This window comes from Stenella coeruleoalba (genome assembly GCF_951394435.1).
Source record: "Stenella coeruleoalba genome assembly, chromosome: 13".
Classification (NCBI taxonomy): Eukaryota; Metazoa; Chordata; class Mammalia; order Artiodactyla; family Delphinidae; genus Stenella; species Stenella coeruleoalba.
Window position 1 is genome coordinate 46,504,137 of NC_137159.1, and position 12,362 is coordinate 46,516,498.

The 12,362-nt window shown below is 39.5% G+C and overlaps 1 long non-coding RNA gene across 3 annotated transcripts in view; it reads left to right on the forward strand.

Moving 5' to 3' along the window:
• Positions 1–12,362, forward strand: part of LOC307196582 — a 473,030-nt gene that overhangs the window by 214,632 nt on the left and 246,036 nt on the right. For all 3 annotated transcript variants that reach the window (XR_013831174.1, XR_013831175.1, XR_013831176.1), the window contains exon 3: positions 426–560. This is a non-coding gene — a long non-coding RNA (uncharacterized lncRNA). The remainder of the gene's footprint in view (positions 1–425; positions 561–12,362) is intronic.

A 12,362-nucleotide genomic window follows, 5' to 3' on the forward strand; every position in this document is an offset into this window, starting at 1 on the left:
GAGGGCTTTTGTAATTTATACAGAAATTTTGTTTTCTTTGAACTTTTGTGCATATATTGGTCATTTAAGAAATAAGGAACTTAATTTTCTCTTTTTCCTTTCTTTTTCTTACCTTTGTTATTGTCCTTTTGAAACCTTGCCAGGGCCAAAATGAGTTATTTCAGTGTCCAAGTAACTATGCTTTTGTTTTAGCCATTAAAATAGCAAAGCATGTTATTTTATGGAGGTTATGAAGCAATCTAATAGTTTGTTTCTGTACTCACACAGCAGGAGGCTTTCCCTGGAGGCCTTGAACCACTTCCTGGACATAATTTATTTCCCCAGGTCCTGGGTCTTTACAGACAGCAAGAAGTCTAAAACAGCTTAGGAAGGAAATAACCTTTGTCCTAGGATTTGCACTCATGTCATTGTCTTCTCTTTGCTAGGACTGTTGTTTCTGATTCCCTGACCGAACTCTGAGGACTTGGGTCTTACCTCCCTGGATTGACTTACTCTGTCAGATACCTTCTCTAACGGAACTGCCCCTGCAGACTCCTGCTCACCCTGATCACATTCTTCCGGTAAGATTTTTGCTAAGACTGTGACGTTATTGCCGGCTGGTGCTCTGTCTTCTTCATTCCTGGATCTTCTAACGTAGTATCTTGCCCAGAGTGGGAACTTGATAAACAGTGGCTGCATGATAGTATTGACTGTAGCACACAGTGAGTTGGTCAGAGGTGAGTTGGAGATGCTGTGTTGCTGAGAATTTGTGTGGAGTCTTAGTGTGAGAAAGCCGAGGAGGATGGAGTGGGTACTGAATTATTTTCTGGTATACTTCTCTTTTCCCTCTTCTGTATTTATTCGCACTGAGCTGAAGTAAGTGTTGGTCAGTGCTTGACTGGAAATAGACCATTCCTCTGAATTATATTCTCATTGGCTCCTTGATTTTTCCATTTTCTATCCTTCATTGCCCTTTCCAGAATGATATGAATCCCCTTTACCTGAGTAATAGTGCAGGGGATTATCACCTTCCTCATTTAAAAGATATAGTGATGGGCTTCCCTGGTGGCGCAGTGGCTAAGAATCCTCCTGCCAATGCAGGGGACACGGGTTCGAGCCCTGGCATGGGAAGATCCCACATGCCGCGGAGCAACTAAGCCCGTGCGCCACAACTACTGAGCCTGCGCTCTAGAGGCCGCAAGCCACAACTACTGAAGCCCACACGCCTAGAGCTCTTGCTCCGCAACAAGAGAAGCCACCGCAATGAGAAGCCCGTACACCACAACGAAGAGTAGCCTCCGCTCGCTGCAACTAGAGAAAGCCCGCGCACAGCAAAAAAAACTAATGCAGCCAAAAATAAATAAATTAAAAAAAATTTTTTTTAAGATATAGTGAAATGTCTACATGACCCTGGGAGAGAGGGAGAAGTTTGGATTGCGAGACGTCCAAAGCTCAATGAAGGTGTGTCAAACATTTAAATCTAAACTTCTTCAATGGGGCAAAATGTTTTAGGAGGATCAGGAGACAAGAAACATATAAGTTGTGCCTTCAGTGAACAGCAGGACCATAGGGTCAGGGAAGGAAAGAGGCAAGAGATGTGCTCTGAAGATTCGGAGGGCTCAGGACACTGGGCTCCTGACCTCAGGCAGCTGATCAGCTGTAAGTGTGCCTATGGGAAAGCCATGGGGGGGGGGCTTTCTTCAAGTCTTGAGTAACTGGTGGCCTTAGACATGAGCTATTGCACCTGTCCTGCTATTGGAACGGGGTTCCCTGTAAAAACAAGCATGCGCTTCACTGACTGCTCAGCTGATGGACAGGACTCTGCCTTTGGTTACCACGGAGGACCCCTTCTGCCAGCCTCCTTCCAGAGTCAGGAAATGTCTTTCTCTTTATACTTTCAACTCAAATGCATCATGTGGATTCGCGTGGCTGCTTTAAGACAGGGACTTGTTTTATTTTCTTCCTTTTCTTTCCTGCACTTTATCTTGTGTTAGCCTTAGACTAGAAAAATGAAAACCCTGGGGGCACTTGGGAGCTTCTGCAACCCAGACAGCAGAGGCTGAAGAGCTCTCTCCTCTCTGTGTTTTTATGTCCTTTCAAAATGTCAGTTGGCACCTTTAAAATAAAGTCTGCCATCAAAGACACGCTCTTCTCCTCCCTGTCTGGTGTGCCAAAGATAGACATTACTCTGTCTGCTTTAGTTCTCCGCTTCCCGTTATGTTTGGCAAAAATGTAATTGGCTCTCCTTTCAGAACAACTTTTATTTATTTTCTTCACTTCAACATTTCCTCTAAACAAGAGGTTTTGCAGCAGGGGAATGTAGACAGCTTTTGTTTTTGCTGCTTCATGATTGGCTTCCCAATGTTTTTTACAATGAAATTTTGTGCCCAGAAAAGATGCCATGGGAGCCAGGCAGTGCTGGTTTATCCAGGGTGACAGGTCACATAGGGAGCCAAGTTTACTCAGGTTTAACTCCAGGTTGGGGCTCAAGGCAGGCAGTGGCATTTCTTTCCTGCCTTCTATTACCCTTCACATCCTGCCTTTGCAAAATTGAATTAGGTAATAATAATAATAACAATAATACTCCCTCTCAGTCAGCTTCTCTTACCCCAAACTTATGTTCCTTAGAGGGTCCTTGCTCTCTATCCTGCTGATTTTATACCAATCTTTCAAAACCTGGCTCACATGTCATGTGGAATTAACACTGCTGTCTTCTCTGTTGCCATATCACTTTTCACATATGTTGATTACAGTGCTACTGCACTCACTGCATGGTCGAATGACTCATTGTACATGAACCTAACAGCTTAGCACTCCCATTCCCTCCCCCCCCCAAGACTGTGAGAAGTTTAAGGTTAAGGAATGTGTCTCCTACCTTATTCTTTCTCAAATCCCCAACGTTTAGCCTAGGGTATGATACATAGTGGTCAGTTAAAAGGTATTTATTAAATGAGAGAATAAATGCAAATGATACTTTTTTTTTTTCGGTACGCGGGCCTCTCACAGCTGTGGCCTCTCCCGTTGCGGAGCACAGGCTCCGGACGCGCAGGCTCAGCGGCCATGGCCCACGGGCCCAGCTGCTCTGCGGCATGCAGGATCCTCCCGGACCGGGGCACGAACCCGTGTCCCCTGCATCAGCAGGTGGACTCCAAACCACTGCACCACCAGGGAAACCCCACAAATGGTACTTTTGCACATAGATCTCACAGTATTGTCCTGTTGGATGCAAGCTGATGTGCCCGACAGGAGCATGGATTTAAAGCACTGAATTTGTAGGTATTTAAGTGAGATCCAAGGTTAAGGAAAAAGAGGAGTGTTGAGAATAAGTAAAGGAAGGTGACTAGCTGTCTGCTTTGGATTTTTGTGAAAGAAGTCAGATTCTCTTGAGATTGGTAAATAAAGGGAATGACAAGGCTTTACAACTGAGGAAACGAGAGAATATACTCACAAGGTAATATGATACACCAGTGTGAACAAGAAGATATTCTGAGAGGGTATGGAGAGTTCAGGCTTTTCTGGTGAAGCAGAGATGAGGACACTCCCACTACTCTTGAACAGAAAGGAGGAGTGACCCTGGGTGTGAATTCCACTTGGGGGACAAAACATCTGGAGAGGTTGCAACCAGAACTGGGGACTCTGGAGTTTCAGGGATAAACTCTGTTGGAAATCCAGGCGAGGGATGAACTATGCATGGATCATGTTGTTAGTAACCTCTGAGACAAGTCAATAAGAAGAGCACCTCCAAATTCATGACACGGGCATGTATCTTTCACCATTACTCAACGAGACAGTGTGCTATGGCAGGAGAAGCTCTTTCATGGGAAGGCAGGCAGGTGGCGTGAGTTGTAATCCCTTTCCTCTCACAATTAGCTGCATGACCTGGGGGAAGTCACTAAACTGGGTCTCAGCTGATTTATTTGTAATATGGTAATAACTGCATTTTATCTGTGTAAAGGGAAAGTATTGCGCTGAATGATTAATTGAGCTCTTCAGCTACTGTAAAATCCATTGTATCTCCCTGGAAATTCTCCACTGTGTCAGTTAACGTGGCTATTCTTAAGAGTTTGTTGTTTAAATTATTTAATTATGTTCACAATATGTGGTTGTCATATAGCATACTTAGGTCATGTGACCCTAAGCATGACTGCCTTGGAAAGGACGTGTTTGTAGTGTTGAAAATCTACATTTAAGACAGGTGAATTTTATATTTTAATAAGAGGAATGAATGTTAAAAGTTGGTTTTTCCTTAACATCTGAAATGTGTAGGGTTGGAGTGATATTTGAACATTACATAGTGGTAGAACTCTCAGAAAAATATAATTCTTTTAACTTGAAGAGATCTCAGCACTTTGAACTCATGAAAGATATGTCTAGCTTTCTGAAAAATTAGAGGTTCCAGAAGGTTAAGACTATTTCTTAAAATCATTTTTTATTTCTTAACAGAAGAAATAACATTTAATCAGGTAAATAATCTCTTTTCATTTCCACCCAGCTTTCAAATACTGTATAAACACAACCACATTATAAAAAAAGATATTTTTAATGACAAGAGAATATACATATTATTGTAGAAAAGATGAAAATGAAAAAAAAGCTTTAAGAAGAAAATTAAAATCATCCTTAGAAATAACTGTAGTGAACACTGACATCTCTCTTTCAGTGTATCTTTATATATCTATCTTCTCTCTGTCGTGTGTGTGTATGTGTGTGTGTGTGTGTATAGAACCATATATACTGGTTAGCCAAAATGTTCATTTGGATTATTACTATCTTTTGTCTTTTGGTGGGTTCACTTATGACTACAACTCATATTCTGAAAAGTACGTTTTATAATGAATCAACTTTGGAAAATGTACCATAGCTCTTTTCTATGTAAGATGAAGAAAGAATACATCTCATTTTCCTTCAGTCTTTTCCCTCATTCCATTAGTTTTGCATCATCAAGGTGTATAACACTGATCCTTTGACCTGTAATTATAATTGTGTATTCTCTGCTTCATTTTGAAGTTAATTATAAAAATTGAAAACCAATGAAATAATGTAGTTGGTAAAAGCACAGGCCCTGGAACTGTACCACCTGGCTTCAAATCTAGTTCTGCCACTTTCTGTCTGGGCTTTTGCAAATTTGGATACATTACTTAACTTCTCTGTGCCTTCACTTCCTCTTATGTAAAATGGTCATAAAATAGTATCTACCTGCTGGTGGTGTTGTGAGCATTAAATAAGAAAGTACTTACTAAGTTCCTAGAATAATGCCCGACATATAGTAAGTACTTGGTAATAGTATTTCTTGGAGAGCCCCATGCTATGAATGACCCTGTATCACTAAATCTGTGCTGCTTAAGGGAGAATGTTCTAGGAATCAAAGTGAAATGGTTTTCTTTTCTTCTGTGCATCTCATCAATTATTCAGAAGCATGTGATGTATTAGTTTACTTCACATTTGGACTATAACTTTCTTGTGCAACTTTTTGCTTTGCCTGGAATTTCTAATTATTTTGCATTTTGTCTGCTAATGAAAGAGAGGAATGCCCTTATCACATTATTGTATTGTTAACCTCTTCCAGGAACCTATTTATTACATTCATTTAAGTAGAGATTGAAAATATAACAGCCACTTAGGGAGGCTTCCTTTTTGTAGATTATTGAATTTCATTTGATGTCTATTGTGAGGCCTTATAAGGACCAGATTTAATTCTCTGTCTGGCCTCAAAGACCAGCTGAACACAGCAATTGCAAGTAGAATTGTTTGACTTTTCTTTCTTCAATTCTCATTATTCTGATTTAATGTATCAGATTGGATAGCTGTGACCCTGACTTGTCAAGAGTTTTCTTCATCTGGAAAAATTGCTTGGAGAAATAAACTGGGTGGCTTTTTGTACCTTCAGGTCGGTGCTTCAGCTTATTTTCTCTATGCACTACCTCTCTAGTACTTTATTCAAGGCCAGGTCTCCTAGACTGAATTTTGGAATTGTCCAAATAGCCTTAGTGACCTGCTTCCCTGAAAAGAACTGCGCAGGAAAGCCCTGTTCAGAGCCATCCATGTTTGGATAATTGCCTCTTTTTGGAGAACAGTAAACAGTTCAGCATGTCTGCAGTTAAGGGAGTATCTGAGGGAGTAATGAAGTGTGAGGCTGGATGGGTGGACAGTGTGGGGGGAAGATTATGAAGGATGTAGAACAATTTGCCAAAGAATTTTAAATTTACTCTGTGCTGAAGGGAGGGAATGATGGAAAAATTTTAGTAGAGGAGTTCAGTGATCAGATTCATCCTTCCTAAAACAGATCTTTGATGGAAGTTTTAAAGATGGTTACAAAGAGGGCCTGGAGAGACAGAAGACTGATTGGAGGCTGTTACATTCACATTTTTGGCAGTGGAAATTTAACATCAAAACAATTTCTGATAGAATTAATTATATGTACTATTCAGTTAGATGTGACAGATAAAAAGAAGCCCACGTTATAATGTGAACATAAGAGCAGGTTTTAAAGAAGAAGGTAAAGAATCCAGTTTTAGGTGTTTGTATGCCTGTGGGATATGCAGATAGAGATGTTTAGTTGGTAGTTGGAAATCAACAGAGAGGACATCTGGATACACAGATCTAAGAATTATCCATGTTGAGGCTGTAACCAGTGAATTGGATATGCTCCTTTTTAGAGATTCTATTGCCTGAGAAGAGGGCTGAGGACAGGAAAATCCCATGGACCACAAGTGTTTAAGAGGTGATTGGAAGAAGAGGAGTCAGTGGTAGGGAATGCATCTTGTTCATCTCTGTGTACCCAGTATCCAGCACAGTCTTTCACATAAATACTTATTGGTAGACTCTATGGGACTAAAAGGAGAATTCAGGAATGAAGACGTGAAATCAGGAGTACTAGCGACCTGGAAAGCAAAGGCAGAGAGAAATGTAAGCAAGAAGGAGACATTAAACAAGGTGAGAAGTATCCTTTGGATTTGACAATTAGGAGGTCATATTCTGCCTTAGGCAGCTGCTTTAATGGGCTGGTGGGGCCAGAGCCATATTGCAATGAGTTGAGGGGTTTGTGCTAGACAAGGGGAGACAGAAGCTATATTAGTCTTTGAAGAAGTTGGACTGTGAGAGGAAAAGAAAGGCGGTATTTATAAGACAAAGGGTAAAAATCTTACTGACAAGTAAGCGTTCATATTTGATAATTTTGTGGAGGATGGAGGGACCTGAGGAAGGAAGAGCAGAGAAATGACCTCTCACTTGATACTGAATATTAATTCCATAGTGTTGGTTACGTGTGTGTGTGTGTCTGTGTGTGTGTGTGTGTGTGTGTGTGTGTGTTTCATTTACCTCCAAGAAGACCATTACTAACTGAGACAGGAGTCTCACCCTATACTTCTATTCTTCCTCAGCTTATTAATGCATGGTATCTGGTTATTACTGCTTGAGTTATAGATATTCCATATCACTGTATGAGGAAATATTGAAGGCAATTCTCTGGATAATTTCTTACTACTTTGTTTTTAAAAGTAGACAGTGTTGAAACAGTGCCACAGGTCTCTCAGCAGTCAGCTGTAGGCCTCTTGCTGTGTGGGTTGGTATGTAGTTGTACACTTGAATTGGCCCATATAATTTTGGCAGATTTGAACATTGTCACCTCTCTCTAAGTAGTAAAATTGGCTCACTTTTGGTAAGATTACAGAGCTGCTAACTCTACACTTTGGATCAGGAAAGCATGTTCTCTCTTCAAAATCAAAACCAAAAGAGAACCAAGTGTGATATTATTCCCCTCTCTTTCCATTTCACCTTTTCTGAAACTTTTTCTCTTTTGGGGACAAGGACTTTCCCAAAGCTCTGGGCCCACAAGACTTCTGTGAATGACCGGCTTTTCAATCTCCTACATATCTTTGCACAACCACTTCTCTGCCTATATTTAAGGAAAAGAGGAGACGTGTTTCACAGTTATGCCTTGAACTTGATGATACCAGTAGATGTCACTCTGAACAGCAGGATGGGGTATCCCTGTTCTTAGCTGTGGTTCAAAATGGGCTGTGGTATTCCTGCTGCTAACCACTTTTGAACATCTCAGGACTGACACATCTGAATTATAACATTCTCTGCATTGCCAGTTTTACTTCTATGTTGTGAAATAAGAGGGCTGGGAGAGCTGCCATTTCATCTCGTTCTCATTCAGCTAGAATGCCAAATGCTTACATAGTTACACCAATCAACTAGACAAGAAGAAAATGTTTCAGGGAAAAAAATGGAGGAAATACATATTTTAAAGCAGCATATCTGAATTCAGTGTCAGGCACATTAAATTCTGGTGAGACTTAAGGCAGCGGGGAAGCAGTAAATACTTTCCTGAGTGTATGTGGCTGGACCCAGACTAAGCTGACCTCTCCCCACCTATACAGTATCACTTTCCACTCTTGCCCTAAATCAGTGATTCTTAATAAAACTCCTGAAATAGGGAAAAAGAGGAATCTTCCTAAAATTCTCAGAAAACAATAAAGTTAATAGATAAATTTTCCTTAAATTTATTTTTTCCTTCCATACTCCATCCCCTCTCCACAAACCTTTGAAATCTGCTTTAGTACATGACAAGATCAATGAGCAAACAGCAAATAGGAAATGTTGGGGAAAACTAGACTAGTTGGACAGATTTATATTTTGCAGACATATGTTTGTGGTTGTCATGCTGTATACAGTTTTAAAGTTGGTTCCATTATGGACATAGTAAATAATGTATGTGAGATGGTATGTATCAATTTATGATATTCTGTCACCTGAACAAGAGTAAGGACTGTGCTCCGCATGAACCACCCTCCACAATTAGTCTTGGATAGTTATTTTACCCTGGGCAAACTCTGCTCAGTTCTAAGTCAAAGTTCTTGGTTGAGCTTTAATGCCTGAGTTGGAATTCCCTTCCATCTCCCCTACCAAATTTATACAATCCAACCAACACTCAGGACCTATCTCAAATATCACCTTTGCCCCTACCATAAGGAAGTATTGGTCAGGCAATAGGATTATTAAGAAAGGGAGGAACAAGACAGTACATGCAGGGAAAAAAGACTTTTCCTTGGGAGATAAATACGTGACAGCTTTGGGGGCTAGATTTAAGGGCTCTGGAAGCTCATGCAAGGAAAGATCACTCCCAGGGGTGCAGATTTAAGGGCTCTAGAAGCTCATGCAAGGGAAGATCACTCCCAGGGGTGCATTTGTTGAGAAGGTAGAATTGATATTCACCTCCTTGAAGGCTGAGAGGTATGTGGCTGGCTGGCAAAGAGTGAGGAAGAAGGTCCTCTAGGAAGAGAAGACATAAAGAAAAACACAGAGATGGACAAGGCTCAAGCAGGGACAAGTGGCAGTGAGGTCAAAGTGTCTAGAACTCAGGACTTACGACTGAGAGTTATTAGGGATAAGGCTGGTAAGACTTCCTACCCTCATTCCTCCTCTCTGCTGAGACTGAAGACGAAGGGAGTCATAATATTTTCCAGAGCACATGTGGCTCTCTTGCTTCTCTATGTCAGCTGTGATTCCCCCATCAATCCCATCTTCCATATTCTCTTTATAAAATCATCTTGAATGTGAATCAACATGAAGATGCATGTTTAATAATAATAACAACAAAAGATAATACTTGGCTTCTCTCTGTATCTTGCAAGGTTTAGGAGACTAGAACTGCTACTGATCTTACTAGTGTGGTGTTAGCTCAAAATGTGTCATGAAAAACAGATGTGTACAACTCAAAGGCAAAGGCTCCTAGATAAAGATGCAATCCTCTTATAGAGCAGGAGGAGAAAGAGACAGATAATGCTGCTTTAATTAAGGTCTTCTTGATATCTCCATTATAATTTCCTACTTGAAGGGTTACATAGCTGTTAAATCTATGACATTGCATTGAATAAGTGAATACGTTTCAGTACTAAAAACAATTTTCTCCCTAATAACAGTATTTTCAAAATGCTATTTTAATACTGTTGCTTCTTTTCAAAGATTAAGGACACATTTCTGTTTTCCTATGTTAAGATGACCCCAGCATTTTACAAAATGAGAATAGATGTGCTTCCAGGGACTTTCTTTAAAAATTCATAGTATTTTATTCTCAGAAATTTATATTTACTTACTTGGGAAATAACCTACAGAATAACCTACAATTTAGATCTTCAGGGAAAGAAAAGGATGACTTCTCATTATGTGAAAAGTTTCAAGCTAAATCTTCTACAATCCTTTATGTCGACCATCCAGCTATATAATGCTGTAAGCTATTGGATTTTCCTCTTTATAAAATCCTTATTAATCAAAACATGTTGGTGCAAAGCAGAGGATTAATTGTTTGCTCTGAAAATTAAGGAAAGGGCATATAGAAGAGAAAAAAGATATTAAATAGCGTGATGTTTCATTCTGCTTGGAATTAATAAGCATAATGATCACCTTATTTTTTTTTAATTTTTTTATTTTGGTTTTTTGCGCTATGCGGGCCTCTCACTGCTGTGGCGTCTCCCTTTGCGGAGCACAGGCTCCGGACGCGCAGGCTCAGTGGCCATGGCTCACGGGCCCAGCCGCTACGCGGCATGTGGGATCTTCCCGGACCAGGGCATGAACCCACGTCCCCTACATCGGCAGGCGGACTCTCAACCACTGTGCCACCAGGGAAGCCCTGATCACCTTATTTGAATTCCTGAACTTTACCATATTATCAAAATTTATTATATGCACAAAATCTGTGGAGATTTCAGATGTATTTGTTGTGGACCTAGATGACTTGAGAAAATTATTGTGAACCTTTAGAAACTTTGTAATAAGGATTCTATGATGTCATTTAAATTAGGGCACACGGGCAGTATCTTTTAGTATTGACTTGTACAGTATTTACTTGGTTGTGATACCAAGTTGCAAAATAAGTTAACTTCCAATATTAGGGAAGATATGGTCATCCTTTTTACAGAGCTCTTCATTTTAGAGAAGAGCTTTCTTCTCTTAGACTCATAGCACTTTGGACTTCTTACAGTAAGTGACATCTGCCACCTAATACGTGAGAACAAAGACCATGTTTTTCCCAGCTTTCTATCACTGACAGAATTAAAGTGAATTGGTAAATAAATATTTATGAGTAAATGTCACAGTCCACTGTGCTGTCAAGGACCAAAAGGCTAAACATAAAGTTACATTTTGGTTAAAAGAAACCAGAATCATGTTGCTGTGGCATCCTTTGTATTGTAGCTGAATCCTTTTGGCTCCAACTTTTATCATTAAAAGTTGAAAAAAGAACATGCAAGAATGTAGACAATTTTCTTGTCCATTCCTTTACATGTCAGTAAATCCCTTTCTTCCTCTTCTGTACCCCTCATGCAAAAGTAGCACATGAATACAAACCTACTACTATGCTTTTGATTCAAATCTGAAATAGTTTTCTAAGTTGTAAGTGTAAATGTGTAAGAGAATTCCAGTTTTATACTATAGATGTAGGAAGGGAAAAATCGCCTATAAATGATTTCCACTAGATCTAAATTATATTCAGTACTGTCAGTGATTTTCTTCATTCAAGGCTTTAGATTGGGAACTTCTTGTCATGACTACCCAAGAGCAAAAATTCAGACTTTCCAGACAAAGATTAATTTCTTAGGTAACTTTCTCTATAGGGCTCAACAATACAAGTTAGAGAGGCCTTGGCAGTACCAACTTGAACCCTGATAATTCTCTTTAATGGGAGACACATCCAAGAATATTAATGTTTGGTCTACTATTTTAGATGTTATTTCTGAGGTCAATAATAATACCAATATTAATAATATTAGGACAATAATAATACTAATATTCACTGATATTTGCATGCTACCTATGTACAAGGCACTGTTCTAGCCTCTTAACAGATATTACATCATTATAGCAAACCAATGAGCTAAGTAATTGTATTATCTCATTCTCTTGATGAGAAAACTAAGGCATATGTCATCCAGGTTATTGCTTTATGCCCTTTTTGAAAAGCATGTGTAGCAACTAATTATCCTGGCTAAGACTAACCCAGGGCTCATAAGTCAGGGCCTAGACTCATATCTCAATAGGATAGACACATTTGAGCTTGAGAAAAATGGGGAAATTTTAGCGTATTTCCTAAGGATGCTATCTAATGGTATGAGTTCTTAATAATCTCAAATTAATTTTGCTCTTTGATCCAAACTGTAAAATAAGTTTAGCATTGTTAAGTACTCCAGTCAGCTAGCAATCTTTAACTGTAGCTTATAAACACAAATGTTCTGTTCAGTACTTAGGTCTGCTCTTTTATATTACTATACTTTACTTTTTAAAGAAATTGTGTTGCATGAATGCGGTTATTTTGCATATTATTTTTAACAATGCTGAATCTGCCCGAATAATGTAAACTTTGATTTTGTGGGGAAAATTAGCTT